We start from the raw sequence: 27,286 nt of genomic DNA on the forward strand, positions 1-27,286 counted from the left end.
ACACCATCGCGGGAGTCGTCCTCATACATGAGCGCATGCCCATGTGGCTGCCTATCAGTTTTCTATGATGCCGCCACAATCACTGTCTTTTTATTAATAAGATATTAAAGGTAAAGGAATATCAGATTTGCGTTGTAGAAAACGCTGACAATTTTGCTGTGCAAAATAACGTGGCATCCGAATGAAAATATCAGTTTTACATTACGGGAAATGTTAACATTTTTCGTACAAAATGATGTAGCGTCAAATGGAATATACAAAGCCAGGAGGCGACGACATAGTGCGTCCTCCTGTACACAGCCCTGTATTTTTGTAGCAGGGTACAGTACCAGAGGCACTAGTGGCTTTCCTACAGGGAGTCAATGCTAAAACCTAAAATATGCAGTTCATTATTGCATGTTAGCCACATACTGTCAATAAAATAAGACTAAAGACATAAAACACATCTATACAAACTTCACTATTGGTGTAACCTTTGGTACGAAAATCACAGTAACGCATTAAATAAACATTACACAGCACCATACCGAGCATCATCGGACGCAATCATCTTTCTTGGCGCTAAGGCCGCATTCAAAGCCAAACTTTTTCGTCCATTGAGCGTATAAACCTAATAAACGTAGGTGAAGGTATTAAATAAAATGCTCCTATTATATCATTACATAGGGCTACGTTACGAAAGAGAATGTTACATCTAATATGCACCATCACGGGGCGTGCAGATTTTGGTCATACACATTTGAATAAGTGTATCAAACAATGACGTATGCGCGCACCATAATCGCGGTAGCAATACAATAATATATGCTTTTTCGCTCCGAAAGGATAACCGCAAGTACCGCTGACATACAACACAGCACATTTTTCTGTGACCAATGCGTGCTGTACCTGAAACCGAGAACTCTGACAAACGTTAACTAACGATTTTTGATGCTCCTGAATAAATTTATCTCACGATAGCAGCGCACTGTTTTTCTTTTATATTTGGATGTTCTTCACTCTCGTAATATCTTTATTGGTGCGACGAGCGCTACTTGCTAGGATTAGGCCAAGCTCCTCGTTGTTTTGTCGCCTTCATGCCGGCTGTCCGTAGCTTAGATGGGCCAGCTGCTGCTTTTTCTGCTCAGTATCTTTCCTCGCAAACTTGGACGACAGTGTTTTTAAGCATCTCCGAAGCCTCTGCAGTACTTTATACTACCTTCACTAGAGGCAACACAGACGTACCATCGACTGTCTCCTTCTCGAATTATTCCCGCACCGAGCACATAAGCTCACATGTCTGACCATGGCAAAAAGTGAGTAGATCACTGAAGTTCACATTTAACAACCATACGTTTCTACCCACTTCTGCTGCAAGCCTCAGACATCCTATTGCGCAAAATAAACTCGCCACACAGAAAAACAAAACACACACCGAAAACGGATCGCAGTATTAGCTTAACGGCCGCAAGCGTTGTCTGCAACTTCTATAGTTGCCTCCTGTAGCATGGAAATGTGACAACGGTGAAAGGAACATAAGGCGAGGCTGAGCGCGTTCTCTGTACGGTTGTTGCTATTGTTGTAGCCCTGTAAACAGCGAGTCATCAGTCAGTTTGTTACTTTGATCCGGGTATATAATATCTAGAGACGAGATATAAAGGTACTTCTGCACGCATGTGTTAAGTGCTTAAAAATGCATGCCACGCTGTTGTCAACTATTTGGCCAAAATATACTGGAGGAAAAAAATTGCAACACCAACAAGTAATTAATGTAGAGTAATGAACTTTTGGGAATACGTTTATTTGCTTGACATATTTAAGTCATTAACATTCGAAGATCAAAGGTTAACGCAAGTGCGAGATAAACCATTGCACATGTGGTTCAAATGGTTCAATTGGCTCCGAGCACTATGGGACTTAACTACTGTGGTCACCAGTCCCCTAGAACTTAGAACTACTTAAACCTAACTAATCTAAGGACATCACACACATCCATGCCCGAGGCAGGATTCGAACCTGCGACCGTAGTGGTCACGCGGTTCCAGACTGTAGCGCCTATAACCGCACGGCCACTCCGGCCGGCTTACACATGTGAAATGCAGGTGTAACCACCAGAACGTTGAATGCGAGAGTGCAAATGCACATGCGTCTTTTTGTGCTGGGTGTCAGTTTGTGGGATGGTGTTCCATGCCTGATGCACTTATAGGGACGGTTAATGCCGTTTGTCGGTGACGCTGGAGTTGTCATCCGATGACGTCGCATGTGTGCTCCATTGGAGACAGATCTGGTGATCGAACAGGCCCAGTGAACATGTCGACGCTCTGAAGAGCATCTCATGTTACAAAAGCGGTCTGTGCGTGATCGTTATCCTGCTGGAAAGCACCCCCTGGAATTCTATTCGTGAATGGCAGCACAACAGGTTGAAACTTCAGAATGAAATTTGCAGTCAGTGTGCGTGGGACAACCACGACGGTGTTGTAAGAAATCGCACGCCAGACAATAACTCCAGGTGCAGGTGTCCAGTGTGTCTCACACGCAGACAGGTTGGATGCAAGTCTTCAGCTGGCCATCACTGGCACCGACTCAGGACCAGCTTTCATCAGAAAGCATAACAGACGTCCACCCTGCCCAGCACTGAGGTCTCGCTGGACACCACTGAAGTCGCAGAACGTGATGGTTTGGGATCAGTGAAATGATTGCTACAGGGCGTCTTGCCTGAAGCTGTCATTAAAGCAACCGATTTGTCACAGTTCGTTGTGTGACTGCGGTGCCAACTGCTGCAGATGCAGCAGGATGCGTCGGAGCCGTACGCACGGCGGCTCTCCCTCTCAGTAGTGCCACGTGGCCGTCCGGAGGCCCGTCTTGTCGTGACCACCATTGCCAGCAGAGATGTACAGTGGCTACATTCCTGTCACGTCTTTGTGCAGTATCACAGAAAAACGCCTGCCTCCTCGTAGCACTGTTACAAGACATTGTTCAAACTCAGTGAGGTGCTGATAATGTTTTCTTGACTAACATCAACTCACCACTTCCAAAGGTGACTAACGGTCACGACTGTTAGCGTGTATTTAAAGTAAATCTGAATTGCATCCTCATAGAGGTACCACCAACGCCTCCCTTATGGGACTGGCCACCAAATTATGTCGCGCAACTCGTTCTTGGTATTGCGGTATTTGTTCCTGGCCTGTGGCCTGTGGCTTCTGATGCTAGCTTGAACAGATCTTTCTGCCCGTTTCTCTCTTTCTTTCTTTCTTTTCTTTTTTTCAAGATATTTCTTAGTATCAAGTCCATTTTTATAGCCCGAAAAACTGTTCGATGACATTTCCTATAATGCCATGCCATCTAAAGTAGTATTGCCACAGAACACTGTTTCCTTTGTTTTGGCGCGAGGACGGTGGCAATACTTGTCGTATTTAAATTAGAGGAGACTATTTCCCTGTTCACTGTCTGTTTTGTTTAGCAAAACTACGACTCGTACCAGCACAATGAAGTCGTCACTGTATAGGAGAGCACTGTTGACGTCAGAATGTTTCCGGCCAAAACGGGGTCACAACGCTTGGACTGTCGCCAAAAACTGCAGGACATTTCCGGGTGTGCGTGCTTCCGCCTGCGATTCAGGCCAGTAGCGTTTCCAACAAAACGGGCGATGCGACGACGTCCTTAAAAGCCGGCTTCCTTCCGAAACGAGATTGCCTGCCAGTCATTGTCAACACTCTGCTACTCAGTCCTCGTTGGTGCAGCAGCAGGAACGCTCAAAGATATCACTTACTTCCGTGAATACTGTCTCTCCCCTCCTTTAGTGGCAACCTTTTTTTACTTTATTTATTGTGCTGCTATCTGTCCAGTTAGCTAGCCAAATACATTCTTATTTAATCCGTTTACAATTCCATATTAATTTGTTATGTTTACAGTGAAGTTTCGATACATATCAGTCTTTCTTACCTTTCGTGACTCAAAACTGCTCGAACATATAAACTTTCTTATTTTTGTGCCGTAAAATAACAGCAGATATGAATGAGGGACAAACTCATCCACTGGGGCAGTGCGGCTAAATACGGCGGTAATGGGGTCTGCCGACACACGACCGACGCCAAAGTCTTTGCTAACGGCACGACACCGCCTGTTGCGACTCTCCTGGTCTTTTGACCATGTCTGTTTTTTTTTTTTTTTTTTTTTTTTTGTCATCAGTCTACTGACTGGTTTGATGGGGGCCGCCACGAATTCCTTTCCTGTGCTAACCTCTTCATCTCAGAGTAGCACTTGCAAATTACGTCCTCAATTATTTGCTTCACGTATTCCAATCTCTGTCTTCCTCTACAGTTTTTGCCCTCTACAGCTCCCTCTAGTACCATGGAAGTCATTCCCTCATGTCTTAGCACATGTCCTATCATCCTGTCCCTTCTCCTTATCAGTGTTTTCCACATATTCCTTTCCTCTCCGATTCTGCGTAGAACCTCCTCATTCCTTACCTTATCAGTCCACCTAATTTTCAACATTCGTCTATAGCACCACATCTCAAATGCTTCGATTCTCTTCTGTTCCGGTTTTCACACAGTCCATGTTTCACTACCATACAATGCTGTACTCCAGACGTACAACCTCAGAAATTTCTTCCTCAAATTAAGGCCGGTATTTGATATTAGTAGACTTCTCTTGGCCAGAAATGCCTTTTTTGCCATAGCGAGTCTGCTTTTGATGTCCTCCTTGCTCCGTCCGTCATTGGTTATTTTACTGCCTAGGTAGCATAATTCCCTAACTTCATTGACTTTGTGACCATCAATCCTGATGTTAAGTTTCTCACTGTTCTCATTTCTACTACTTCTCATTACCTTCGTCTTTCTCCGATCTACTCTCAAACCATACTGTGTACTCATTAGACTGTTCATTCCGTTCAACAGATCATTTAATTCTTCTTCACTTTCACTCAGAATAGGATTGTCATCAGCGAATCGTATCATTGATATCCTTTGCCCGCATCTCGTGGCCGTGCGGTAGCGTTCTCGCTTCCCACGCACGGGTTCCCGGGTTCGATTCCCGGCGGGGTCAGGGATTTTCTCTGCCTCGTGATGGCTGGGTGTTGTGTGCTGTCCTTAGGTTAGTTAGGTTTAAGTATTTCTAAGTTCTAGGGGACTGATGACCATAGATGTTAAGTCCCATAGTGCTCAGAGCCATTGATATCCTTTCACCTTGTATTTTAATTCCACTCCTGAACCTTTCTTTTATTTCCATCATTGCTTCCTCGATGTACAGATCGAAGAGTAGGGGCGAAAGGCTACAGCCTTGTCTTACACCCTTCTTAATACGAGCACTTCGTTCTTGATCGTCCACTCTTATTATTCCCTCTTGGTTGTTGTACATATTGTATATGACCCGTCTCTCCCTATAGCTTACCCCTACTTTTTTCAGAATCTCGAACAGCTTGAACCATTTTACATTGTCGAACGCTTTTTCCAGGTCGACAAATCCTATGAAAGTGTCTTGATTTTTCTTTAGCCTAGCGCATTCTCAATTTTCTTTTCCATTCTTCTGTATATTATTCTTGTAAGCAGCTTCGGTGCATGAGCTGTTAAGCTGATTGTGCGATAATTATCGCACTTGTCAGCTCTTGCCGTCTTCGGAATTGTGTGGATGATGCTTTTCCCAAAGTCAGATGGTATATCGCCAGACTCATATATTCTACACACCAACGTGAATAGTCGTTTTGTTGCCACTTCCCCCAATGATTTTAGAAATTCTGATGGAATGTTATCTATCCCTTCTGCCTTATTTGACCGTATGTCCTCCAAAGCTCTTTTAAATTCCGATTCTAATACTGGATCCCCTATCTCTTCTAAATCGACTCCTGTTTCTTCTTCTATCACATCAGACAAATCTTCACCCTCCTAGAGGCTTTCAATGTATTCTTCCCACCTATCTGCTCTCTCCTCTGCATTTAACAGTGGAATTCCCGTTGCACTCTTAATGTTACCACCGTTGCTTTTAATGTCACCAAAGATTGTTTTGACTTTCCTGTATGCTAAGTCTGTCCTTCCAACAATCATATTTTTTTCGATGTCTTCACATTTTTCCTGCAGCCATTTCGTCTTAGCTTCCCTGCACTTCATATTTATTTCATTCCTCAGCGACTTGTATTTCTGTATTCCTGATTTTCCCGGAACGTGTTTGTACTTCCTCCTTTCATCAATCAACTGAAGTATTTCTTCTGTTACCCATGGTTTCTTCGCAGCTACCTTCTTTGTACCTATGTTTTCCTTCCCAACTTCTGTGATGGCCCTTTTCAGAGATGTCAATTCCTCTTCAACTGTACTGCCTACTGCGCTGTCCCTTATTGCTGTATCTATAGCGTTAGAGAACTTCAAACGTATCTCGTCATTCCTTAGTACTTCCGTATCCCACTTCTTTGCGTATTGATTCTTCCTGACTAATGTCTTGAACTTCAGCCTACTCTTCATCACTACTATATTGTGATTTGAGTCTATATCTGCTCCTGAGTACGCCTTACAGTCCAGTATCTGATTTCTGAATCTCTGTCTGACCATGATGTAATATAATTGAAATCTTCCCTTATCTCCCGACCTTTTCCAAGTATGCCTCCTCCTCTTGTGATTCTTGAACAGGGTATTCGCTATTACTAGCTGAAACTTGTTACAGAACTCAATTAGTCTCTCTCCTCTTTCATTGCTTGTCCCAAGCCCATATTCTCCTGTAACCTTTTCTTCTACTCCTTCCCCTACAACTGCATCCCAGTCGCCCATGACTATTAGATTTTCGTCCCCCTTTACATACTGCATTACCCTTTCAATATCCTCATACACTTTCTCTATCTGTTCATATTCAGCTTGCGACGTCGGCATGTACACCTGAACTATCGGTGTCGGTGTTGGTCTGCTATCGATTCTGATTAGAACAACAAGGCTCTGTGCAAGCTGGTAGTTGCTCCACAATGGTGTGGGCTGTGTTTAGATGGAGTGCACTGGGTCCTCAGGTGCAACTGAACCGATTATTGACTGGAAATGATTATGTTCGTACGTCTGGAGAGAATTTGCAGCTATTCGTGGATGGTGGTGGTGGTTGATGGGATGCTTATAGGGGACTAAACAGCTAAGGTCATCAGTCCCCCATTCCAAAAACAGGCGAGACGAAAATTTACGGAGCAGGTAAAACCCCAAGAGGAAGGAGCTTCCCCACCCCACAGGCACTGAAAGAACACAAATGCGGCAACGAACACTACAAACAAGAAGAGGACAGATGAACACGAGACAGAAAGAAACAGAAGAACAGAAGATGGCCGGAGACTAGTTGACTGACCACGAGAGCAAAAAAAAAAAAAGGGAAAGAGTCAACCATCCGACTACACACCAAAATTTGCAACCAATTATGAGAGACTCGAGGACAAGAGACACAGAAAGGGAAAGGAGCAGGACCCCCCTAAATGGAACCATAAAAACGACTACCATAAGTAAAATTTAAAACGTCGTCAACCATGGAGGAGTTGTCGCATAAAACCAAAGGCAAAGTGCCCGGGAGATTAAAAGACTGCCAGAGGGTGCACAGTCGGGGACACTCCAACAGAATGTGGGCGACCGTCAGCCGGGACCCACACCGACACAGGCGGGGATCCTCCTGACGCAAAAGATGGCCGTGCATCAGGTAGGTATGGCCGATGCGGAGCCGACACAGGACGACAGAGTCCCTGCGAGAAGCCCGCAGGGAGGACCACCATAGATCGGTCAACTCCTTAACAGCTCACAGTTTATTCGGGGATGTGAGGCCACGCCACTCAGCATTCCACAGCCCAAGTACCTTACGGCGCAACACCAACTGCAGATCACGAGCCGGGAGGCCGATCTCCAAAGCCGGGGCGTCGATCGCCCCTTTGGCCAGCCTGTCGACACGTTCATTCCCCGGGATGCCAACGTGACCTGGCGTCCAAACAAAGACCACCGAACGACCAGAGTGGCTAATGGCAGAAACAGACTCCTGAATAGATGTTACCAGAGGAGAAGAGGTACAGAAGCGGTCGATAGCCTGGAGGCTGCTCAGGGAGTCACTGCAGATGACGATGGACATACCTGAGCAGGAACGCATATGCTCAAGAGAGCGCAATATGGCTACCAGCTCTGCAGTAAAAATACTGCAGCCAGCCGGCAAGGAGCGCTGTTCAACATGGGCAGCGTGAGAAAAAGTGTAGGCAGTACGACCATCAACCAGGGAACCATCAGTGTAGACAGTCTCACAGCCCGAAAATGAGGCGAGGAGCGCAAGAAAACGGCGACAGAGGGCCACAGGCGGAACCGAGTCGTGGGTCCCCATGCCAAGTCCAGACGGATGGACGGCCGGGGCAGACACCAGGGAGGAGTAGGTGCACGGACCCGGAAGGGAGGCAGAAGAGGGAATGACCCCAGTTCCAACAGCAAAGACTGGACACGGACAGCAATGCAAAGTCCAGACCTAGGTCGCCGTTTGGGCAGATGGAGGACCATGGCAGGGAAAAGCATGCACGTGGACAGCATAGTCGGCGAGCAGTCGATGGCGGCGAATCCGCAGTGGGGGAACCCTGGCCCTCACCAGTAGACTATCCACGGGGCTTGTACGAAAAGCGAAAGTTGCAAGCCGAACCCCACAGTGGTGTATGGGGTCTAACAACATCAACACTGAGTGTGATGCAGACCCATACGCCAGGCTCCCATAATCAAGCCGGGACTGCACAAGGGCTCTGTGCAATCGTAACAGTGTGCGGCGATCTGCACCCCAAGACGTGTGGCTCAGGCAGCGGAGGGCGTTGAGGTGCCGCCAGCACTTTTGCTCAGCTGAGTAATATGAGGAACCCATGTGAGCCGAGCATCAAAGACGAGTCCTAAGAAGCGGCTAGTGTCCACCACTTTAAGGAGGTGGCCATCGAGGTAAAGTTCAGGATGAGGGTGGACCGTCCGACGCCTGCAGAAGTGTATAACTCGAGTCTTGGCTTCAGAGAACTGAAAACCATGAGTCAGAGCCCATGATGCTGCCTTGCGAACGGCGACTTGCAGCCTGCGTTCGGCGACTCCCGTAGTCGTTGAGCTAAATGAGATGCAGAAGTCGTCGGCATACAAAGAAGGAGACACCGACGATCCCATGGCTGCAGCCAGACCATTAATCGCCACTAGAAATAAGAAGATGCTCAACACCGAGCCCTGCGGGACCCCATTTTCCTGTATATAAGATGAACTAGAGGCGGCACCGACTTGCACCCGGAAAGAGCGGCGCAATAGAAAGGTTTGAAGAAAAGCCGGGAGCTGACAACGAAGACCCCACTCATGCAACGTAGCAAGAGTATGATGCCTCCATGTGGCGTCATACGCCTTCCGCAGATCAAAAAATACAGCAATGAGATGCTGACGTTGGGCAAAGGCCGTACAGATAGCAGATTCCAGCCGCACCAAATTGTCCGCAGCAGACCCGCCCCAACGGAATCCACCCTGGGATGGAGCAAGGAGACCGCGCGACTCAAGGAACCAACACAAACGCCGCCCCACCATACGTTCAAGCAATTTGCAGAAAACGTTGGTGAGGGTAATGGGACGATAGCTGCCCACCGCCAGTGGGTCAGCACCGGGCTTCAAGATGGGGACAATAACACCCTCTCGCCATTGCGACGGGACCACGCCCTCGCTCCAAATGAGGTTAAAGATGGTGAGGATGTGTCCCTGGCAGTCCCTGGAGAGATGCTTCAGCATCTGTGCGTGGATGCAGTCTGGATGAGGTGCTGTATCAGGGCAATCGGCGAGGGTAGCGAGGAATTCCCTCTCGCTGAAAGGAGCATTGTATTTTTCAGAACGACGCGTGTGGAATGAGAACGGCGTCTGCTCGGTTCATTCCTTTAGAGAGCGAAAGGTAGGGGGGGTAAGTTCCAGTCACAGAGCTCGTAGGAAAGTGCGCGGCAAGGTGTTCAGCAATGGCGGCAGCGTTCGTGCAGACAGCGCCGTCCAGGGAGATCCCAGGGACACCCATAGGGGTCTGGTATCCATAAATCCGCCGGATCCGAGACCACAAGAGCGAGGGGGAGACATGGGAGCCTAACGATGAGACATACCTCTCCCAGCACTCCTGCTTACGCCGTGCAATAAGATGACGGGCCAAGGCACGGAGCCTCTTAAAGGCGATGAGGGTCTCCAGAGATGGGTGCCGCCTATGACGCTGGAGAGCCCGCCTACGGTCGCGAATAGCCTCAGCATTTTCCAGCGACCTCCAGGGTACAGCCTTCCGCCGAGGGAGTCCAGAAGAACGGGGGATGGCAGTCTCAGCCACAGAAATGATTGACGTGGTCAAGACACGGACCACCTCGTCAATGTCACACTTAGGGGGAGACTCAATGGTGGCAGCGGGAGTAAAGGCCGGCCAGTCAGCCCTGTTGAGAGCCCAGTGGGGCAGGCGCCCAGAAGAATGACACTAGGGCAGTGACAAATAGATGGGAAAATGGTCACTACCACACAGGTCAGGATGCACTCTCCAGTGGAGAGATGGGACAATTCCGGGGCTGCAAAGAGAGAGATCGATGGCTGAGAACGAGCCATGGGCCACACTGAAATGCGTGAGAGCACCGGTGTTCAAGAGGCTAAGGTCGAGCTGAGCCAACACATGCTCCACGGCACGACCGCGATCATCGGAGACAGTCCCACCCCATAGAGGGTTGTGGGTATTGAAATCGCTCAGAAGCAGCAATGGTGGCGGGAGTTGAGCCAGCAGCGCAGCCAAGATATATTGGGTAGCTCCCCATCCGGAGTAATGTATACAGAGCAAACAGTAATAGCCGGCGAGAGCACAACCCTGACAGCGACTGCCTCTAAAGGCGTCAGAAGGGGTACTGGCGAGCTACAGACAGAGTGGTGAACAAAGAGGCAAACTCCACCTGACGCTTGTTGACAGGCAGCGCGGTTCTTATAGTATCCCTGATAACCGTGAAGGGCGGGGGTCCGCAATGCCAGAAACAAAGTTTCCTGAAGAGAAATGCAGACAACAGGGGAAACACTCAGAAGTATCTGGAGCTGAGGCAGGTGGCGGAAATAACCGCCGCAATTCCACTGGAGAATGGAAGCAGTAAGGGGCCGGGAGGGCGTGATGGCGACTAAGAGGCAGACGGCGCCTCAGAGCCAACTGCCGCCACCGGGGGAGAGTCAGCTGTGTCCATAGGAAAGGCCCCCGATGGTGTTGTGAGGGCGAGATCCGCGGCAGAGGCGAGGATCTCCACCTCATCCCCAGAGCCAGAACTATTTACAGCAGGCGGTACTGAAACTGCCGGAATGTCCTTCTTCTTAGACACGTTCTGTTCCTTCTTCTCGCGTCTGTCCTTAGGGTTAGAGGGCTGGGAGAGCGTCTCTGAAGGAGCGTCAGAGGTTGACGACGACGCAGAAGCCCTACGACCAGCAGGTGGCGGAACCTTCAGCCACTGGCTGACTTCTGGCTGAGTAGGAGAAGAAACGGAGGACAGGGACCCCTTCCGCAAGAGAGGAACCGGCAGAGGCAACGCCGGCAGAGAAGGAGGGGGAGGGATCGAGCCCCTGGTTTTTGAGCAAATGTCACTCCCGAAGTAAGTGTGGGGGGAGCGACAGAAGAGGGTTTGCCCCCAACTGCTAAGGGAGCAACAGAGGAAGGCTTGCCCCCAGACACTAGCGCGGCAGACAGAGATGCACGGCCCTGAGGGCCCACCGAAGGCGGCACAGATGACGCGACAACTGCCGCTCGCAAGGGCGACGATTACGTGGCTGCAGCGTAAGATGTTCGAAGGGAAACAGGATACAACCTTTCAAATTTCAGTACTGCCTCTCGATAAGTAAGCCGGTCCAGGGTCTTAAATTCCATTATCTTCCGCTGAAAACAGGGCAATCCGGCGAGCATGGAGAGTGGTGCGCCCCACAGTTGACACATACAGGCAGAGGCGCACATGGAGAATCGGGATGAGAGGGGCGTCTGCAATCTCGACATGTGGTGCTGGATGGGCAACGGGAGGACAAATGCCCAAACTTCCAGCACTGGAAGCACCACATCGGGGAAGGGATGTATGGCTTGATGTCACAATGGTGAACCATTACCTTGACCTTCTCGGGCAATACAGCACCCTCAAAGGTCAAGATAAAGGCACTGGTGGCCACCCTGTTAGTCTTGGGTCCTCTATGTACACGACGGACAAAATGTACACCACGTCATTCCAAGTCGGCTCTCAGCTCGTCGTCGGATTGTGACAATAGGTCACGATGGTAAATAATCCTCTGGAACATATTTAAGCTACTGTGGGGAGTGATGGTAACAGGGACGTCACCCAGTTTATCACACAAGGGCAACGTTCATGACTGGGCTGGGAAGGACGTCTTGAGGAGAATGGACCCATTCCTCATTTTAGACAACCCCACTACTTCCCCAAACTTATCCTCCAGGTGTTCCACAAAAAACAGAGGCTTCGTCATAAGAAAGGAGTCACCATTAGTCCTGCAGCAGACAAGGTATTGTGGTACGTAAGGCTTCCGCTTGGCACTAGATCTGTGTCTCTCCAATGGCGCAGCCAACGAGGGAAGCGACTGAGGGTCATATTGCGCAACATCAAAGTCAACTCTGTCTCGCTTAGAGACGCTGGTGGCCGTGCGACCACTAGCTTGGTGTGATTTATTGCACTTCATTGCGCCACATCCGCCCAGATGCCACCTACTCCGAACGAGGGCTCTTCCCAAGGGCGCCACCCAGCCAAAGCAATGGGTATCTGGCCGATATCCCGTTGCCCGGGGTCCCTGTGCCCCAGACACAATGGGCATGTGTGGGGAGGAAAGAGCTCTGGCATCTGTAGTGCGATCACTGCGTGGTCAGGGGCTGCCACCAAGAGGGTACAGCACAACGGACTGGCAACCGTGCTGGATTTTAGGTGTTGAAAGGGTCCACAGTTGTCGGGGGCGCTAAGAAGGGGAATGCGCACAAGACAAGAAGGAGGCAACCCAGAAGACGTTGGGTGTAAATCCCGCCACACGACAATAGGAAGCATGCAAGATGGTGGTGCATGATGGACCAATAGAAAAACACCACGTAAGGCGTCCTTCCCCAAATGGCACGCACTAACAACGGAAATTTGGAAAAATGGAGGTCAAACCCAAGAGGTGACCAGCACATTAAGGCCGAAACGTTTGAGACTCCTTTTAGTCGCCTCTTACGACAGGCAGGAATACCGCGGGCCTATTCTTACCCCCGAACCCGCAGGGGGGGCCATTCGTGGACTACTTGTTCCCGAACAACGATGGAACTTTTACGGATCACAATGCGCCATGCTACTGGGCCACAAGTGTTCGCGACTGGTTTCAAGAACGTGTTATACAATTCGAGCGAGTTATTTGCTCACACAGATGGCCCAACATGAACACCATCGAACATTTGAGGGACATAATTGAGGGGGCAGTTCGTGCACATAATCCTGCGCTGGCAGCCGTTTGGTAAATGTGGATTGGTACAGAGGCAGCGTGGATGAATATATCTGCTGGGGACTTCCAACGACTTGTTATGTCTGTGCCACGTCAAGTTGCTGCGTTACTTCGTGCAAAACGAGGTCCAGCACCGTATTAGAAGGTACCCCATGACTGTTGTCACCTCAGTATATAACCAAATATAGAAGTATGAGCAGGCGATTTCTTGTTCTGGTGTGAGCTGTCTGGTGTGTACTTCTGGAGCCAATCAAATAACACGGTTGCTCTGTTTCGGTGTCTTCGCATCTAGAAATTTGGATATAAATGTCAGTCTCTTGAAAGTGTATTCTGACGTCGACAATGAGTATCGGCTGTCGAGCAAGGTTCGTGGCATTTGTGGGTGGAGGGATTTCCAGTGTGACGACTGCGGTATGACGTTTTTCCTGCTCACTAGCGTAGTGAGGATAGCCGAACGGAACTTGTTTCAAAATAACTAGTTCTGATGGGTTGCCCTCGAAATTTGGTTAGCTTAAAACTTTGATTCTGTAGAGCTGTGCAAGGTAACATCGGTGTCTACTTTGTACCCTCATTATTGATGTTGTATGAGTGTGATAATTTTTATTTGGAATTCCGTGCACTTTTTCGACTGAATTTTGTCTTCTCTTGATCTGACAGGTTTCCCAGAATCGGGCCATTCATCAGCTGCCCCTGCTGCTAAGAAATTACGAAACCTGTATGTGGGAGACAAACGTACAAAGAAAGGTACCCCTCTTTTTGTTTGTTGCTCAGTTCTTTTGTTGTTTATACTTACAGAAAGCCCTTTGACCCAGAGAAGTTGCACACTGACAATTCCTTTTATTTACGACGTTTTTAAGTTCTTAGACTGACGTTCTATTTTTTTCTGAGAATCTGTTATTATCAGAAGATCGTTGATATTACACAATGAGTGTTTGACTGCCTCTCTTTATTACCAACGTGGCGGCGACTTCAATGTGTCCGATCACCTCCCTGTACCTAAAGTAAGAACATACCAGACGTACCATAAGTGGAGAAAGTATGGGAAGAAGAAGAATGCCTTGGAGACCGCTCATACTACGGAATCATAGCTCATTAAATAAAGTTCACCGACAACTTCCTCAGAATCGTTTACTTTAGAAGCAGGTTGTGAGCAGCAGAACTGGACATCTTGGCTGAGATTTACTTTAAGCTGGAAATACTCAGGAAAAAACTTATCGCTGGATGCTCTTCCTTTCTTACCTCGTTTTCAAACTGAGCAGCCTTCCTACAAAGAAACAGCCCGAGGCATAGTTAGGAGTTTAAAAGCGTTTACAGGTCAGCAACGATTAAGAACAAACGATTCTGTTATTCCAGGGAGAAACGAGTAGAATTTTATATCGAAGAAGCCACAAGATGGGATTTCGTTTCTACCAGCATTCTTAATATTCAGTGCTGTTATTTGTGTTACTAAATAAACATGTCACTGCCTCATCGTCGTACGATGGGATGATCTTCCATCACCGTAATTACAGCTACGGGGTAATTTTGTAATTTGGAAATGCTTCCTGGTAAGTCTTTGTTTCACACTGAAAATTTATGACTGGCTAAGAAGTCCACACGTCTTCGGTAAGTCAAAGTACAGGACGGCTACACGGTAATTGAACTTTCACTACCTGAGTCAGTGCAGACGGAAAACTGTTTTCCGTATCGGCACACAACTCTTTAGAAATCAAATGGTTCAAATGGCTCTGAGCACTATGGGACTTAACTGCTGAGGTCATCAGCCCCCTAGATCTTAGAACTACTCAAACCTATCTAACCTAAGGACATCACACGATTCGACCCTGCGACCGTAAAATTAACTAACCTAAGGACATCACACACATCCATGTCCGAGGCAGGATTCGAACCAGCGACCGTAGCAGTCGCGTATAGAAATCATGATCATATAGTGCGCTGAAGGATTTGCGTTGTTAGTAGACTTGACGTCACGGTTTGCCGTACGGCGACGGAAGTCTGAAACACGAGCATCCGTGTGCACTACAGCTGCACACAGTAACACGGGTCTCAACAAGGAGAGCAGTGTTTTGTTCGTAAAGCAGTTTCATCAGAACAACAGCAACAGTGCTGCCGCTCTCCGCGAGTGTCGAAGCGTTAAACAAATACGGAATGCTTCACGCAGGGGTTTTTGAAGAACATGATTCGGAAGTTCGAATTAACAGGCGACTTTGATATTGCTTCGGAGAGAGGTCGACGGTCAATTGCCCCTCAAATGGTTGAGGAAGTTACTGTTGCCGTGACTGAGAATGCTGGGGGCACTCTGCGATCTCGAAGCCGCGCACGAACTGTATCACGACAGTTGAAGATTCCGTGGTCCAGAGTTCGAGAGCCGCTGCGAACATTTGTGAAATAGTATATGCAGAGCTGTGCCCGGCTCTCGTGGATGCAGATGGTCGTCACATCGAGCAACATTTGTAACCTGGAACGTAAGCGTGGTACACAATTAACAACTTTTACCCTGTCAAGTGGCGATTAAAGAGTGTTTCTTTCAATGGTTCATACGTTATCTTCTGCACACAAATGTTTCCACAAAGTTTCACTGTGCTACTATCACTCGTTTTTCACAGGGGCCCCATCACGCACCGGAAGTTTAATTATAACTACCATGTAGTCGTATCAGTAAGCTAATCAGTGGGTATCCTAAGTTCTTTGAATTGCTTTTCTTGTCTTCTTCATCAACCAAAATCGAATGACTCGTGTTACACACAACCTATATGATTCATATCCAACTATTTATTTGTTACTTCGCTGGTTCATTTGGGCAAAACAGGCCCATATGCTACGTTCCCAGCAGGTCTTGAAGTAGGTTTTTACGCCACCCAAAGTATTAAAGTACTGACACTAGATGATATCTATCAAAACTGCGGCATCCACTTTCAGTACTAAAATGTATCTTAAAAGTTTTTTTATAATGCAAATAAACTTCAGTTTCCTAATGGGTATTATACTGTGAATAATGGGTAATGTCACTGATTAATTATCAGACGTTAATGAAAATTCAGAGATTGTACGTACGAAATATAAAAGGAGATCTCTGCCAACATGTGAGAAAACTACTTTAATTTCACTTAAAAGAAATTATTTTTGAAGGAATGTTTTACATCTGTTATGGCTTTTAGTATAGTAAGAGGTAATGTTGCCGAAATCCCAAATTGTGTCTTTTTATGAAATAGTAATACTTACATTCATACACTACTGGCCATTAAAATTGCTACACCACGAAGATGACGTGCTACAGAGGGGAAATTTAACCGACGGGAAGAAGAAGCTGTGATATGCAAATGATTATCTTTTCAGAGCATTCACACAAGGCTGGCGCCGGTGGCGACACCTACAACGTGCTGACATGAGGAAAGTTTCCAACCGATTTCTCATACACAAACAGCAGTTGACCGGCGTTGCCTGGTGAAACGTTGTTGTGATGCTTCGTGTAAGGAGAAGAAATGCGTACCATCACGTTTCCGACTTTGATAAAGGTCGGATTGTAGCCTGCACAACCATCTGCACGAACAGTTCGACGACGTTTGCAGTAGCACGGACTATCAGCTCGGAGACCATGGCTGCGGTTACCCTTGACGCTGCATCACAGACAGGAGCGCCTGTGATGGTGTACTCAACGACGAACCTGAGTGCACGAATGGCAAAACGTTATTTTTTCGGATGAATCCAGGTTTTCTTTACAGCATCATGATGGTCGCATCCGTGTTTGGCGACATCGCGGTGAACGCACATTGGAAGCGTGTATTCGTCATCGCATACTGGCGTATCAACCGGCGTGATGGTATGGGGTGCCATTGGTTACACGTGTCGGTCACCTCTTGTTCACATTGATGGCACTTTGAACAGTGGACGTTACATTTCAGATGTGTTACGACCCGTGGCTCTACCCTTCATTCGATCCCTGCGTAACATGACATTTCAGCAGAATAATGCACGACCGTATGTTGCAGGTCCTGCACGGGCCTTTCTGGATACAGAAAATGTTCGACTGCTGCCCTGGCCAGCACATTCGCCAGATCTCTCACCAATTGAAAACGTCTGGTCAATGGTGGCCGAGCAACTGGCTCGTCACAACACGCCAGTCACTACTCTTGATGAACTGTGGTATCGTGTTGAAGCTGCATGGGCATCTGTTCCTGAACACGCCATCCAAGCTCTGTTTGACTCAATGCCCAGGCGTACCGAGGCCGTTATTACGGCCAGAGATGGTTGTTCAGGGTACTGATTTCTCAGGATCTATGCACCCAAATTGCGTGAAAATGTAATCACGTGTCTGTTCTAGTATAATATATTTGTCCAATGAATAGCCGTTTATCATCTGCATTTCTTCTTGGTCTAGCAATTTTAATGGCCAGTAGTGTACAAATCGGTATCTGCCAGTTGTTGCTGTGAACCTTGGGATATCATCATACGGAATTACGTTTATCGAATTTCCTTCTTTCAGAAAGATGTATCGAGAAATTGTGCTCACACTGCTCGAAGGCAAAGGGAACGATTGCTCAACTAATATAGATACGGTATATGTCCTGTTTTGCCAAACCAACAGTACTATACACCAACAGTAATAGTACTGCTCTTCGCGAGTGTCGCCGTATTAAAGGCGTAAGGAATGCTCCTCTTTAAGCACCGGCGCTGAAGAACATGATTCTCAAGTTCGAATTTGGCGTTCTGGCCCGAGCTGCCCTAGTTGGCGGTCACGTGTGCTTGACTGTGTGAATCAAGGGTGTAGACTGACGTGGACTGTAGCCATGAGAAGCCGTTGATCTTACACTGTAGGCCCCGTTTACTAGGGGATTGTTCGGGATTCCTTCCTTAACGGGGTGAAGTAGGGGATGAAATGCTTTAAGAAAATATGTCGCTGTTAACACAATTTTGAAGCTAGATCAATGAAAACTGGTAACTGGTTTCTAAGTTATAAATTAAGAAACACATGTTTCAGCAAATTTGGAAACGACCACTAAGGGGGTAAAATAGTGAGTCAAAGTGCTTTTTGAAAATAAATCATTATTAAAGTACTACTACAGCATTTTTAAAGCTACCTCTATGGATATAGGTATTTGACTTCTCAATGGCAGATAAAAAAAATTACGTATTTAAGCATGTTTGGAAATTCAATGTCTAATGGGGTGATATAGTAGCTGAATGAAACATTATTACTGAAGTACTGAAGCATTTATAGAGCTATGTCTATGAAAACTGGTATTCGACTTCACAGTTGAAATTAACAATTACACGTTTCATATTAGAACAAATAAGCCCTCGGTAACAAATATTAAGTCAAAATTGACCAGGTTTCGACGCTACTATGAGCGTCGTCTTCAGAATTAAAGGTTGGTTGTGGGATTAGAGGGACCAGACTCCTACGTTCATTGGTCCCTTTTTCCAAAACTTAAAACACACACACAGAATAAAAACGTCAATGGAAAGGACGACAGACGACACAACACAAGAAAGACTTAGACAGAGACCAGACAAAAGGAATTAAAACACACAGAATGGGACAGTGGTTGGCCAACCATAGAGACAAAAAGGGAAAGGCCAACCACCGACAGACACATTAAAAACTCTGTCTAAAACCGTAGGCTAAATGGCAGGTTCAACAGAAAAAAAGGATAAACACTTAGAGTAAATGACAAAAGCCACCTGCCAGAATAAAACGCAAAACTAAGCCTGCCACGACAGAGTCATTAGTTAAAAGGGCAGGTAGCGTATCAGGCAGCGCAAATGTCTGCCTGAGCACAGCAAAAAAGGGCACAGGCCAACAAAATATGGACCGCCATCAAGGCCGACCCGCAGCGAGGGGGATCCTCACGACACAGTAAATAACTGTGCGTCAGCAAGGTGTGGCCAATACAGAGCCAACAAAGCACAACTGAGTCGCTGCGAGTGGCTCGCATGGAGAAAAGCCACACAGTCGTCGTCTCCTTGACAGCACAGAGGTTATTAGGTGTGGTCAGATCGGGCCGTTCAGCGTCCCAAAGCGCAAAAACTTTGCGGCGGATGGCGGATGACTGCTCGCAAATCAGTCTCCGGGAGGCCAACGTCCAGAGTTGCTTCACTGGTGGCCTGTTTGGCCAAGCGGTCAACATGTTCATTGCCCAGAATGCCGACATGACCAGGGATCCACACAAAGACCACAGAGCGGCCACAATGGACAAGAGTATGGAGGGACTCCTGGATGGCCATCACCAGACGAGAGCGAGGGAAGCACTGGTCGATAGCTCCTACAGATAACGAGGGACGCACCTGAGGAGGAGTGGATATACTCTAGGGTACGAAAGATGGCGACCAGCTCAGCAGTGAAAACGCTGCAGCCTGCCAGCAATGAATGTTGTTCGTAGTGGTCCCCTAGAGTGAGAGAATAATCGACACGACCAGCAACCTACGAACCGTCAGTGTAAACAATGCAAGAGCCCTGATACATGGCAAGGATCGAAAGAAAGCGCCAGCGGAAGGCCTCCTGTGGGATGAAGTCTTTCGGGCCCTGTGCCAATTCGAGCTGAAGGCAAGGGCGAGGCACCCACCATGGGTGTGTACACAGAGGGGCCCAGAAAGGAGATGGAAAGGGAAAACCCCAAGCCCGGAGAGAAGCTCTCTGACGAGGACCGCGATCGTACAACCCGACCGGGGCCGACGTTCTAGGAGCTGGACGACCGACTGCGGGAACAGCTGGTGTGGCTCAATCACCGCAGAGCATTGAGATGCCACAAACACATCTGCTTAAGCTGCCGAATATGTGGGAACCAAATCAACCGGGCATCAAAAACCACACCTAAAAACCGATGTCTCTCCACCACAGAAAGAAGTTCACTGGCAAGATAAAGCCGTGGCTCAGGGTGAACTGTTCGTCGCCGGCAGAAATGAATAACGCAGGTCTTGGCAGCCGAAAATTGGAAGCCATGCGCTACAGCCCAAGACTGCGCCTTGCAGATAGCGCCCTGCAGCTGAAGTTCAGCAGCGGCAATGCCAATGGAGCTATAGTAAAGGCATACAACAAAGGGGAGACAGACTTTCCCACCGCCGCAGCGATCCCGTTTATTGCAATTAAAAGCAGCTAGACACTTAAGACAGATCCCTATGGTACCCCGTTTGCCTGAACTTGGGAGGAACTATGGGAGGCCACAACTTGCACACGGTAGGTACGATGTGACAGAAAATTTCGTATGCAAATCGGCAGCGGACCCCGAAGACCCCAATCATGAGGTGTACAGAGGATGTGATGGCGCCATGTCGTATCGTACGCCTTCTGCATGTCGAAAAAGACAGCGACGACGTGCTGACGGAGAGCAAAGGCCGTATGGATGGCTGACTCCAGGCTCACCAAATTGTCGGCGGCAGAGCGGCCTTTACAGGACCCACCTTGAGATGGAGCCAGGAGGCCGCAAGACTCGCGTACCCAACTCAATCTCCGGCTCGCCATCCGTTCGAGCAATTTGCAAAGAACGTTGGTGAGGCTTATGGGGTGGTAGCTGTCCATCTCCAAAGGGTTCTTGCCAGGTTTCAAAACGGGGATAAAATTGCTTTCCCACCATTGAGACAGAAACTCACCCTTGACCCAAAGACGGTTGTAACGGTCGAGGAGGCGTCGCTGGCAGTCCACTGAAAGGTGTTTCAGCATCTGACAGTGGATGCGATCTGGCTCAGGAGCCGTATCAGGGCAAGCAGCTAGGGCATTGTGAAATTCCCACTCACTGAATGGAACATTGTAGGATTCAGGATGGTGGGTGCGAAATGAAAGGCTCCAACATTCCAACCACTCTTAATAGAGCATAAGACCAGTGGGTATTTCGCAGAAGCGGGACTCAGAGCAAAATGCACTGCCAAGCAGTTTACACTTACATCGGGGTCAGTACAAACTGCTCCATTCAGTGAGAGTGCAGGGACACTGACAGGGGACAGATAGCCATAGAGGCGTCTAATCTTGGCGCAGACCTTGCGATGGAGAGACATGGAGGCCAATGGTGGAGACATACCGTTCCCAGCACTCCTGCTTGTGTTGGCGAATAATGCGGCGGGCCCGCACACGGAGCCGATTAAAGGCGATGATGTATTCTGAAGATGGATGCCGCTTGTGACGCTGGAGCGCCCGCCGGCGATCTTAAATCGCCTCGGCGATCTTAAATAGCCTCGGCGATCGCAGGCACCCACCAATCCACAGCCCTTCGCTGAGGGGACCCAGAAGAACTGGGAATGGCAGATTCTGTGGCAGTAACGATGAGGGTGGTGACTGAGTGAACCACCACATCAATGGCTTCATGAGAAACAGGTTCAATAGCGGCAGTATAGGAGAACAAGTCCCAGTCAGCCTTATTCATAGCCCACCTGCAAGGGCGCCCAGAAGAATGACGCTGTGGCTGTGACAGAAGAATCGGAAAGTGGTCACTACCACACAGGTCGTCATGCACACTCCATTGAACAGACAGTAAGAGGCTAGGGCTGCAGACCGAATGGTCGACGACGGAGTACGTGCCATGTGCCACACTGAAATGTGTGAAGGCACCATCGTTTAAAAGGGAGAGGTCGAGTTGTGCCAATACGTTCTCAATGCTGGCGAATCGACCTGTTGCCACTGATCCACCCCACAGAGGATTATGTGCGTTGAAGTCGCCCAGTAACAGGAAAGGTGGCGGCAATTGGTCTATCAGCGCCGCCAGGACATGCTGTGGGACATCATCATACAGTGGAAGATAGAGACTGCAGACAGTAACAGCCTGTAGCGTCCACACCCGAACAGCGACAGCCTCTAAAGGTGTTTGTAGAGGGACAGACTCGCTGTGAAGAGAGTGAAAGATATAAACGCCACCAGACACCCTCTCATAAGCTGCCCGGTTCTTATAATAACACTGGTACCCATGGAGGGCGGGGGTTCGCATTGCTGGAAACCAAGTTTCTTGTAGAACAATGCAGAAGAAAGGGTGAATTCTGAGAAGTTGTCGGAGCTCAGCAAGATGGTGGAAGAAACTGCCGCAGTTCCACTGGAGGATGACGTTGTCCATGGCTGAGAAAGGTGGGAAGGGACTGGTGAGGCAGATTATGCCTCCTGGGCCCCTGCTTCCACCGATCCACTACCTGTGCAACAGCTATCCATCGCGTCTGAGGGACTGGCGAGATCCAGGTCCTCAGCGGACGCATCCTCAGATGCAGAGTTGGAAGGTTGCAGTGGGATGGGTGCCACCGCAATGTCAGGATGCTAGGGAGCCTTTTTATTTGTCTGCTTTGCGCGCTGTGCCTTTGGTTGTTCTGCCTGGGAGGGCCTCACTGGGTCGGTCTCAGGAACAGATGACGATTGTGAGGCCCTACAACCAGCGACCAGTGGTTACTTCAGAAACTTGTGGGTGTCCGCTTTGGCACTGGGCCAAGCCTGGGATGGGAGGGACCCAAGGGACCCCTTCCTGCCGAGACCAGCTGAAGAAGTCTCCAGCTTCTCCGGCTGGGAAGTGGGAACTAATGTCCCCGATGGTTGGGGTGGTGTTGCTCCTGAAGTAGATGGAGCAGGAGCAACAGGGAGTGAAGTGCCCCCCACAATCAGGGGGGCCGGTGAATTCTGACATAGCTGAGAGCCAACTCTACGTGACGACACGGGAGAGGATCGAACTGGTGCTGCAGCAGCAGCATAAGTTGATGTCATTGACACAGGATGTAGCCGCTCATATTTCCACCTAGCCTCGGTGTAGGCCAGGAGGTCCAGGGTCTTATATTCCATTATTTCCTTTCTTTCTGGAATATCCTACAGTCTGGTGAGCAGGGGGAATGGTGTTCTCCACAGTTAACACAGATGGGAGGCATGGAACATGGAGTACTGAGATGCGAAGGACGTCCACAATCTCGACACGTGGTGCTGGAAGTACATCGGGATGACACATGCTCAAACTTCCAGCATTTAAAACACTGCATCGGAGGAGGGATATATGATTTCACATCACAGCGGTACACCATCACCTTGACCTTTTCGGGTAAGACGTCACCCTCGAAGGCTAAGATGAAGACACCGGTGGCTACCTGATTATCCTTCAGACGCCGATGGATGCGCCGGACGAAGTGAACACCTCGTCGTTCCAGGTTGGCACGCAGTTAATTGTCCGACTGCAGAAGAAATTCCCTGTGAAATATAATACCCTGGACTATGTTTAAACTCTTATGGGGTGTGATGGTAACGGAAACATCTCCCAACTTATTGCAAGCGGGCAACCTCTGTGACTGGGCAGAGGATGCTGTTTTGATGAGAACCGAACCAGAGTGCATTTTGGACAAGCCTTCCACCTCCCCGAACTTGTCCTCTAAATGGTCCACTAAAAACTGAGGCTTGGTCGACATAAATGATTCACCAACTTGCGTACAGACAAGGTAACTGGGTGAATAATCTCCACTGGCTTCTTTAGCCATACATTCCTCCCATGGAGTGGCCAGGGAGGGAAATGATCTCGGATCATATTTCTTCCTGTGACTGCTGGTGGAGGCCCAAAAGTGAGAGATGATGTACCACGTTTCATTGCAGGTCATCCGCCCTGATGCTACCCACTCCAACCAGGGGCTCTCCCCACGGGTGCCAACCAGCCACAGCAAAGATCACCTGGCAGGATGGCCTTTGCTGGGAGTCCTGATGCCCCAGAGGGATAGGCATCTACTCCTCGGCATACATGGGGAGGTAGCAGCTCAGACATCAGCAGTGCGATCCCTGTGCAGTCAGGGGACTACCACCAAGAGGGTACATGATGACCCCACCACAATGGACTGGCTACCGTGCTGGATGTCGGGTGTCGAATATCCATGTACATCACGAGGGCAAAGATGGAAGTTCCCAATAGAGGGAATGTATGCTACCCAGAACACACTGCAGTGGATGTGTCTGGAAGCTCGATGTAAGTCCAACTCCATGACAATATTGGGAGTGCCAGATCTTAGGGCAAGGTGGATATAGTATGCACCGCGTAAGGCGTCCTTCCCCAAATGGTACGCACTAACGGAAAATTTTGAAATGGAGTGCTCAAACCCCTTAGGGGACCATCACATTAGGGACCGAAACAGTTGAGACTCCTTTTAGTCGCCTCTTACGACAGGTACGAATACCGCGGGCCTATTCTTACCCCAGAACCCGTAGGGAAGGTTCAGGATTAAACTAACTGCTCTAAATCATAATAGGTACATAAGACATTGATAAACTCAGGGCAGCTGTATGGCTGTTTCAGGAGCTATCGTGAAGAAAGGGATGTCTGGCTATCGGCCCCTAGCGGCAAAGTCAGCAAGAAAATTACCAAGGGGCGTCCTCAGAGATCCATCCTGGGGCCACTCTTTTGGCACATAAATATGGAGACACTCTTACAAGAACTAAAGAGCAGTGAAGATGTGCTAGAGGCCATAGCGTACACAAATGAACTACTCCTGCTGGTCGGCGGTCGTAGCCGCGAAGAGTTAAAGTGTCACAAAACAAAAATGACCATCACACCTAACAAATCCACCTACCTATTACTCAAAGGCCAACTACTAAGAAATCCTACAGTTAGAATAAACGGCTTGCCGGTTCTCAGGCGCCAAGAAGCCCGGTACCTTGGTGTAATCGTCGACGAGAGGTGGAACTATGCATCGCATATGGACATGGTAACACAGAGATCACTAACAGTACTAAACAATTTAATCGGAATTGGGAACAAAATATTCCATCTCCCACCTGATCTAATCAAATTGTATCACAACAACATTCTCACATCCACAGTAGGTTACGGTCAGCGGTCTGGGCACACAGGCCCACGAGGGTCATGTCTGCCATGGCCATAAGAAGAGTGCAGCGAAATATGCTCCTACATTCAGCAGGCACATATAGATCAACTCCGGGAGGGGCACTTTCAGTACTGATGGGGTTATGTCCATTGGACTTAAAAATAAGGAAACAGGCCACCTGATATTGGATAAAGAAGAACAGAAGAGAAAAAGTAGAAGAAATCATGGGGGTATATGTAGCAGATAAACCAAGTATTAAAAGAACGGGGACTGAATTATGGCAGGATCTTTGGAATAATGATGAGACAGGGCGAAGAACACATGAACTACTTCCAAACATACAGGAACCCTTAAAGCTTACATACATCAAACCTACTAGAGGCTTGCTGCACTTTCTTACTGGGCATGGACCCTACCTGACATATTTGTGTCGGTTTGGGAAAAGGGCAACACCAGCGTGTGACTGTGGAGCAGTGCAGGGCACCCCATACCATGTGGTTTACGAGTGCCCCCTCTTCGACGACGTTGCACAACAATTTAGGGAACAATTGCCAAATAACGACAAGTACCACTTGCTCAGGCAAGAAGACACATTTAACGTCCTGAATAACCTAGCAGATGCAATCTCAGGCAAAGTCCTTGAAGAGTACCTGAGAAACAATCAATGAAACAACACCAGACTTAGACTCCGTACACCCTCTCTGTTCCGCCAGGGGATGGACTTGGCCAGCCGCCTCACGGCTGGAACCCGCCATGTTTTCGGATTAGGTTGGGCGAGTAGTACATCTTCACCGGATTTGACAACGCACCGATTATGACAGTAGAAATAGATTAGTTATAGGGTCAGAATTAGGATAATAACATTAGTATAGAACTGCAGCGACCAAGTCATCGGCCAGCCCAGTGCCAGGGGCACTCCCACAGGGATTAGCTCAGTGGCAAAAGCCAGCAAAATTAGATTTATATTTTCTGGCACACCTGTGACGCTGCAGGTAGAGTAGTTATAGTAACTTGTTATAAGTAGAATCCAAATTCAACAGTAGCAGAAAATTTCAATCTAATAACCAAAACAATAGCGTAGTAAATAATAGTAGAATAATCCCCATAGTGGTGAAGGTACTGTCAGAAAATAAAGCTGCAGATTGCAAATTGAAATAGTTAAAAATAGGACCTACTAATGTATTTAGGTAGTAGGTTAATTTGTAAAATAAAAAATGATTGAATAAAGAATTTAGAAGAAATACTTAAGTGTGTACTGACTGGAATGAGATGCAGTACTTATAAGTCACATTCTAAAAAAATATAAGCCGGAATGGCGACGTCATGAAAAGTTGTAAATAAGATAATATGGCGAGCCGCTAAGTAACCTGAGTGAACACGGTTTGCAACAAAACTACACGTTTCACTGTTTTTGGAAATTCAACCAATTAGAGGGCGAAATAAACGTTGTATTAAAAAAATTTTTAAGGCAACTCTATGAGAACTGCTGTTCCACTTCTCGGTAAGATATAAAGAAAAATGTATTAGGGGATGAAAGTTTCTATGGATATGTCACCACAAGAACGCAAAAGGCATGATTAACAAAAACGCTGGAGTCAAGCTAATAGAATCGCATTTTGGTCCGGAAAGGACCTTGCTTCTGTAGCCTTGAGTAGTGCGAAAATATAAGAAGGCGTTGCAATTTGAGAAATTCGATCAAAAGAAACCAGCGTGTGTTAAGAGGCAAAGTCATAGTCGGGCGCAGCATGTTTTTTATTGAATTAAATTTCTCTCTCAGTTTTATCTGGCAGTAAGGAAAGATATTTTACAGTAGGAAGTACAAAATTCCTGCTTTCATAAATTCATCTTTTAGCTTCGATACTGGTGAAGTGTGGTGGAGACATTAGCTATTGAGAGTTTCACGGGAAAGAATAAACACTAACAATTCGCTTTGAAAACAGCTGAAATTACTGACGTCCAATCTAATTGTTATCCACTTTGAGTCCACAAGGTTCCACATTCAGTAACGCAATGTATGAATCAGTGTACTGAATGTCTGCAAGTATATCATCTCAACAAAAGGAAACTAACGATACATTCATCAGCAGGTACGATAATTTCGTTGAATTGAGCTATTT

This window comes from Schistocerca piceifrons, chromosome 8, assembly GCF_021461385.2.
Source record: "Schistocerca piceifrons isolate TAMUIC-IGC-003096 chromosome 8, iqSchPice1.1, whole genome shotgun sequence".
Lineage (NCBI taxonomy): Eukaryota > Metazoa > Arthropoda > Insecta > Orthoptera > Acrididae > Schistocerca > Schistocerca piceifrons.